This window comes from Mustela putorius, unplaced genomic scaffold (genome assembly GCF_011764305.1).
Source record: "Mustela putorius furo isolate JIRA1106 unplaced genomic scaffold, ASM1176430v1.1 tig00003853_pilon_pilon_pilon, whole genome shotgun sequence".
Classification (NCBI taxonomy): domain Eukaryota; kingdom Metazoa; phylum Chordata; class Mammalia; order Carnivora; family Mustelidae; genus Mustela; species Mustela putorius.
In genome coordinates, this window is record NW_025422005.1 from 6748938 (window position 1) to 6754937 (window position 6000).

At 55.1% G+C, this 6000-nt stretch overlaps 1 protein-coding gene across 2 annotated transcripts in view; it reads right to left on the bottom strand.

Moving 5' to 3' along the window:
* The window catches only part of CTNNBIP1 (catenin beta interacting protein 1), a 46980-nt gene extending 41548 nt beyond the window's left edge, over positions 1 to 5432 (bottom strand). The window contains exon 1 of one of the 2 annotated variants that reach the window (XM_045063708.1): positions 5184 to 5432. The gene's annotated coding sequence lies outside the window, so the exon portion shown is untranslated. The remainder of the gene's footprint in view (positions 1 to 5183) is intronic. The other variant, XM_045063707.1, reaches the window with a different exon arrangement.
* Between the last annotated feature and the right edge of the window lie 568 nt (positions 5433 to 6000).

A 6000-nucleotide genomic window follows, 5' to 3' on the forward strand; every position in this document is an offset into this window, starting at 1 on the left:
CTGAGACAGGGAAAGGGTGCAGGATTTGCAGCTAAGTCTGGCCGCCCTAACACTGTCACCCACGCGGGGCTCAAGAGAGATTTTTCTCTTCTCTACTGTATCTAACTGTAGAAGCAGTATCTAACATGGGGCTCCGAGCTCGTGACCAGGAGAAACACACTGCCCGGGTTTGAATCCTGACTCTGTTCCTGACTAGCTTGATCTCTAACCAATTACTTAGTCTTTGCAGGCTTCAGCGTCTGAATGTGCAAATTAGCACTAATGGTGTAGATCTCTGAAATCGGGGTGAGGGTTGAACGAGACGATGTATGTAAAATGCCATGTTCATTCTTCTCAATGAACACTATGACTCTCATTGAAAAAAAAATGATTACTTGACAAAAGGGTTGCACCCACTCTGGGCTTAGTTTTTACAAGGCTACAGATGACATACGACTAACAGGCATTTTGGATTCTGCCAATGAAATGTCCCAGGAGCCTGAGAATGACTTGCAACACCAAGTTTAGACTCCCACAGGCTTGTATTGGCCTCTCAAGGTTAGCAGAGCAAGAGGCATCGTGAACACCAACCGACAAGGGGGATGCCTGAATGGGAAGCTGGCCAACAGCACCCCGTCTAACAAGGCCAGCTCTGGATTCCTGACCAGTGGAGCCCCTAGGTTCTAAATGCCATTTCTCTGAGTGCTCTCCTGAGCTTCCAAACTGCTCACAGCCCAGACGGAACACAGCCAGCGCCTTCTAGGTACCACCACGCTCCTGATCAAACAGGAGGGGTTCATGGAAGACAGTGTGGCCAGACGGCTCCGACCCAGGGGCCTGGAGGAGAAGCGGTGGTGGGGTGGGGGACAGCAGCTACCCAGTCAATCTCAGGATACCCCCAACAAAGATGCTGACACATACATGTGTGGCCATCCCTGACGCTCACATGAAGACCAGCAGCAAAACTCTATTATTTCGGTGTCACTGCCAAGATAAGAAGCTTTAACTCGGGGCGCCTGGGTGGCTCAGTCAGTTAGGCATTTAGATGCCTTCAGGTCATGGTCTCAGGGTCCTGGAATCTGGGGGAGCATGCTTCTCTCGCTCCCTCTGCCTACTGCTCCCCCTACTTGGGCTCTCTAAAAAAATTAATAAAATCTTAAAAAATAAAGTGGGACAGGTATTAATTTTTTAAAAAAGAAGCTTTAACTCATACAGAGAGGAGCAAAGAACATACAACGTGCCGTGGTATAAGGCAAGACGTTAAGAGCTGGCAATGCACGTTCATTCAACTTAAGAAACTGATTATCCTCATTCTTGGGGTTGGGGAGGCAGTAAAGAAGGTCAAAGGAATCTGCAGGACACACACACTCACACCTGGGCCTTTGTTAGCCAGCAGATGGCTCCCGTATCTCCTGGGCACCTAGGCCAGCGAAACGGGGAACCTGATGGGAATGAAGTCAACACTGCTAGCCTGTTGGCCTCCAAAAGCCTTCCCAGGACAAGGAGGGCCCACTCACTGCTGCTCCTAGCAACCCGCTCTTTCTCCTAGCATGGCCCCTCAGGGGGGAGTTCTCATGCAGTGACTTTCCACTGTTCAGAATTGATGAGTAAGATCCAAATTCCTCACCGGGGCCACAGATCCAGCCCCTGTCAACTCCTTGGTCACATGCTCCAGCCCCACTGGGCTCATAGCTCCTGCTGTCCTCTGTGCGTACCAGCCGGGTCCCCGCTCAAAGTCACCTCCTGAGAGCGAGCTAGAGTTCTATCCTGACCCCCATCCCGGTTATCTCCATCTTAGTGCCCTGTTTCATTCCCCCCATATCTCTTTTCGCCATCCTGCATTGTTTTGTTCTTATCTATCTACTGTTTGTCTCTGTCACCAGAAGATAATCTTCATTAGACCACGGGTCCTGGTGAGATCTTGCCCTTGGCTATACCCCCAGCACCTACCACAGGGCCTGGCATAAAGTAGGTGTTTAATACGTCATTCCATTCCACAAATATTTACTGAGTGCCTACAAAGTTTAGACACTGGACTACAACAGCAGACCAAAAAAAAAAAAAAAAAAAAAAAAAAGAAAAGAAACCTCTGCCCTCAAAGGGCTTCGGTGGCGAATAAGAAACAGATAAGTAACAATGAAATGATAACTATTACTTCCACCAACCACATACTAAGTGTTTGGTGCTGTTCTAAGCATCTGATAGGTATTACCTAATTTAATCCTCCCAACAACTTCCTGAAGGATTAATATTTTCCGCATGGGGAAACCGAGGCATGGGGAGGTTAAGTTACTTGCTGAAGGTCACGCAACTCGTAAGGGCAGAAATTAAGATAGTGTTGGTACAAAGTGCATGCTCTGATCTTTGCTGAGTGTTGAATAAGGACTTGGTCAGCACCCCCGCAGCTGTTCTCTGTAGGCAGGGCTGGAAAGAGAGCGAATCTGCGAATCTATCGAGGGAGGGCTGCCCTGCTCTTTGAGCCCAGTGAGGTGGGGAAGGCTGGCTTTCCCACTGTACTGCACCCTGGATGAGGAGGGATCTGCAGGAAGTGTGGTTTGATGATAAGACAGGGACAGGATTCCTGGCTTCTAGTTTTAGGTGCTGAGACACCCAGGCAAGTCAACTAATATCCAATGAGTTTATTTTTTGTGCAGGACACTGCTCTTGACGTCGGGAGCTATGCAAAGATGAATCCACCAGAGATCCTAGCCTCAGAAAGCTGAGAGTCAGGCAGGTACACTTGGAGCTGAAACAGAAGTAGAAATTGGCAGATGCCATTAAAAAATGTACAGACTCTATGGGATTTCGGGAGTTACATAGCCTCTAGGGGCCACAGATCCCCAGCCAGAAAAGAGAGGGCTGAGGGCTGGCCTACACAACCCCCCAAGGTCTTCTGCCTCTGACATGTTCTGACAGCACACTCTTGGAGCAGCACAGAGATCAAGTTTTATTCTGGTTAATAGTTCAAGTGCATGGCCACTGACTGGTCGTCTCATCTACCATGAGAACAGTCCCAATTTCCTTGGGCAACATCTCACAGCATCGGCAGGGCAATAAAAATTCTCTCATTTAAATAATGCAGCCAAATATGGGGTCGAAGCCCACTGTGTTCTGTGCTCCTCCATCTCTAACTGGTTTTTAAGCCCAGAAACCCTCTTCTATCGAGGAGGAGGTGACCCTTCCGGTAACGCACTGTTGCAACGTGGAGCCCACTCCCATTCACCTTGTTCTCGTCTGTATCCCTGGGTCCAGCACAGCGCCTGCCTGATTCAAAACAGGGGCTGAGCAAGGTGAGCTGAGCTAAACCTGCCTATGATCTAGAAATTATCTGCTATACATATAAATCTGAGTCAGTGTTTCCTGACATTTTGCTTTCCAGCTCTCAGCCTCTCCTGGGGGGGGGAAGGGAGGTGCAGGCTCTTCACTTTTACCCTTTTACCACCACCAGCTTGGTCCCCGGAGCCACCTCCGCCTCTTGCCTGTAAGCTGCAGTCATCTACCTGCCCACTGCTATCCCCGCTTCTCCCTTTGTGCCTTACAATCCAGTCTCTATACGGCAGCCAGAACCATCTTTGAAAACTTAGATCTTATCACCTCTCTGCTTAAAATCCTCTAACAGCTTCTAACTGCCCTTGGAATAAGATCCAAACTGGTTCTTCATAGCAGCACTTAATGCCACTGGAATTATGTTGATATTTGTTTACTCATTCCTCTTTAGAGTGTCAGCTTCGGGAGGGCAGGGGCTGGGTCCGTTTTCACCACCTGGAGCCTGGGTGCTGGACATGGTGCCTGTCCTACAGAGAGCGCTCACCACTGAACGGATGAGTCTCCATCTCACAGAGGTAACTTGCATTTTACAAGGTTCCTCACTAACTCCACCAGAAAACCACAAATGACACCCTAAAGTTCTACAGCCAGCACCTTTTTTATGATTCAAAGTCCTGCTTTAAATCAGAGGAAACTGGCATCTCGGAACACTTTAATGGCCCGAAAGATGAGTATCATTTAGGGTCTAAATCCTGGACCAAGAGTCCAGTAGTTCCAGCACGGAGCTAAGATCCAAAGCACTTGGAAATAAAACCGCCTCCAGGTCCCATGCAGACATAACCCGTGCCTCGATTTACCGAAAACCAGGAACAAGAGCCCAGTAGTTGCAGCAGCGAGCTAAGATCCAAGGCACTTGGGAACAAAACTTTAGGACAAACTCTGACTTGCCTCCAGGTCCCACACCGACACACCCTGTGCCTCAATTTACCCAGCAGCCGGCCAGGCACACTTCCCTAAGTTCTTTGAGTGACAGGAGACAAAATAATTAACAGCTCCAGCATACTTAGATTCTCAGATAGGAGGTGCTGCAAGCCACACATCTCATTATTCATAAAACTCTTGATTTGCTGCCAACGCAAACCTCCTCCTCGGCCTTCCCAGGGGCTAACCCGACAGCAGGTACTGCTCAGACAAGTTCAGTGCACGAGAGAGGAAGGCATGCGGGGCCTAACAGAGGGTGGGTGACCAGACCTATTTAGGTACCTGGGTTACCACGTTCAAGGATAAGGAAGGTGGTTGGGTGGGGGTGACGAGAAGGAGGTGACAAGTGCAGTTTGGAGCTCCCGGTGGTTCATTTGGATCCACACCCGCCATACAGGTGGCACATGTGCCTGCAGTGTGCGCCTTCCAGGAGCAGTCACCGGGAGCGGTGGAATGGGGAAGCGACCGTTCAATCACACAAGAGGGAGGAAGGGCGGCCCCGGGGCCAGACCTTGGCAGCATTTACTTTGGGGACAGACGGAGGGGCTCTGCACGGAAAGGTCGGATGCTGAGCGCGGGGAGCAGGTGAGGGGGGAGTCGGGAGGGCACGGGACCTGGAGTGCTGACAGACGGTGACAACCGCGCCGACGCGGCGGCGAACAACGGGGTGGGCGGCTCGGACACCTGTGGAGGCGACCCCTGGGCGAAGGGGAGGAAGGCTGGAGGGTGGTCTGTGGCGGCGTCCGCGGCGGCCAGCGGCGGGAGGCGGGAGGCGGCGGCCAGCAGGCGGGGCGCGGAGGCCGGGCCCAGACCAGGGCGCCGCGCCGGGGGCCAGCCAGTGGGTCCGAGAGGGTTCGGGGGCGCCCTCCTCGGCCCCTCCCCGGGAGACAAAGGGCCGGCGGCTCCCCAGAGCCCCCGCGCGGCGCTGTGGGCGCGGGGACGGCCTCGGCGCTTACCTGGGCCGCCCGACCCGGCCGGGCCGGCGGGGGCTGCGGGTCCGTGCACCGCGCGCGGCGGCCTGTTCCGGGGCGCGCTCAGCCCGAGCAGCCGTGGCGGCGGCGGCAGCAGCAGCAGCAGAGGCGGCGGCGGCGACGGCGGCGGCGACGGCGGCGGCGGCGGCAGCAGCAGCAGCAACAGCAGCAGCGGGAGCGGCCGCCTGAGCCTCCGCCTCCCGCTCCGTGAGTCACCGCGGCGGGGTGGAAGGGAGGCGCCAGGCCGCCGGGGGAGGGACCGGCGGAGGGGGCGGCATCTGGCTCCGCGCGGGCGGCGGAGGCGCGGCCACCGCAACGCCCGGGGTGGGGTGGGGTGGGGTGGGGGGGGGGTGGGGGGGCGGGCTGTGTCGGGAGTGGGAGGTGAGAAGGGCCGGGCGCCAGGGGAGGGACGTGAGGGTGGGGCGGGGCTGCGGGGCCGTGGGGCGCCCATTGGTTAACTTGGCCTATGGGGCGGGGCCTTCTGCATACGGGGCGGGTGCCGAGTGGAGCGCGGAGACGTTCATTGGGCTCCTCGGGAGAAGGTGGGGCCAGAGATCCCGGGGCGGGGCCACGAGATGGGCGGGTGGAACAGGGTCGCGGGTAGTGGCCGAGCCGCGCTCTAAGCAAAGGGGTGGAGCGGAGCGGGGGCGGGGCGGGTGGGCAGGGGAAGAGGGGCGGGGGCTCGGAGGAGGAGGTGGTCTGAGGGCGGAGCCCGGATTAAGGATGGTGCTGGCTCTGCGGTGAAGCGACTCTGCCTGTGCCTTAGCGGCTCCAGGAGCCAGAGATCCGGTAAAAATAATGG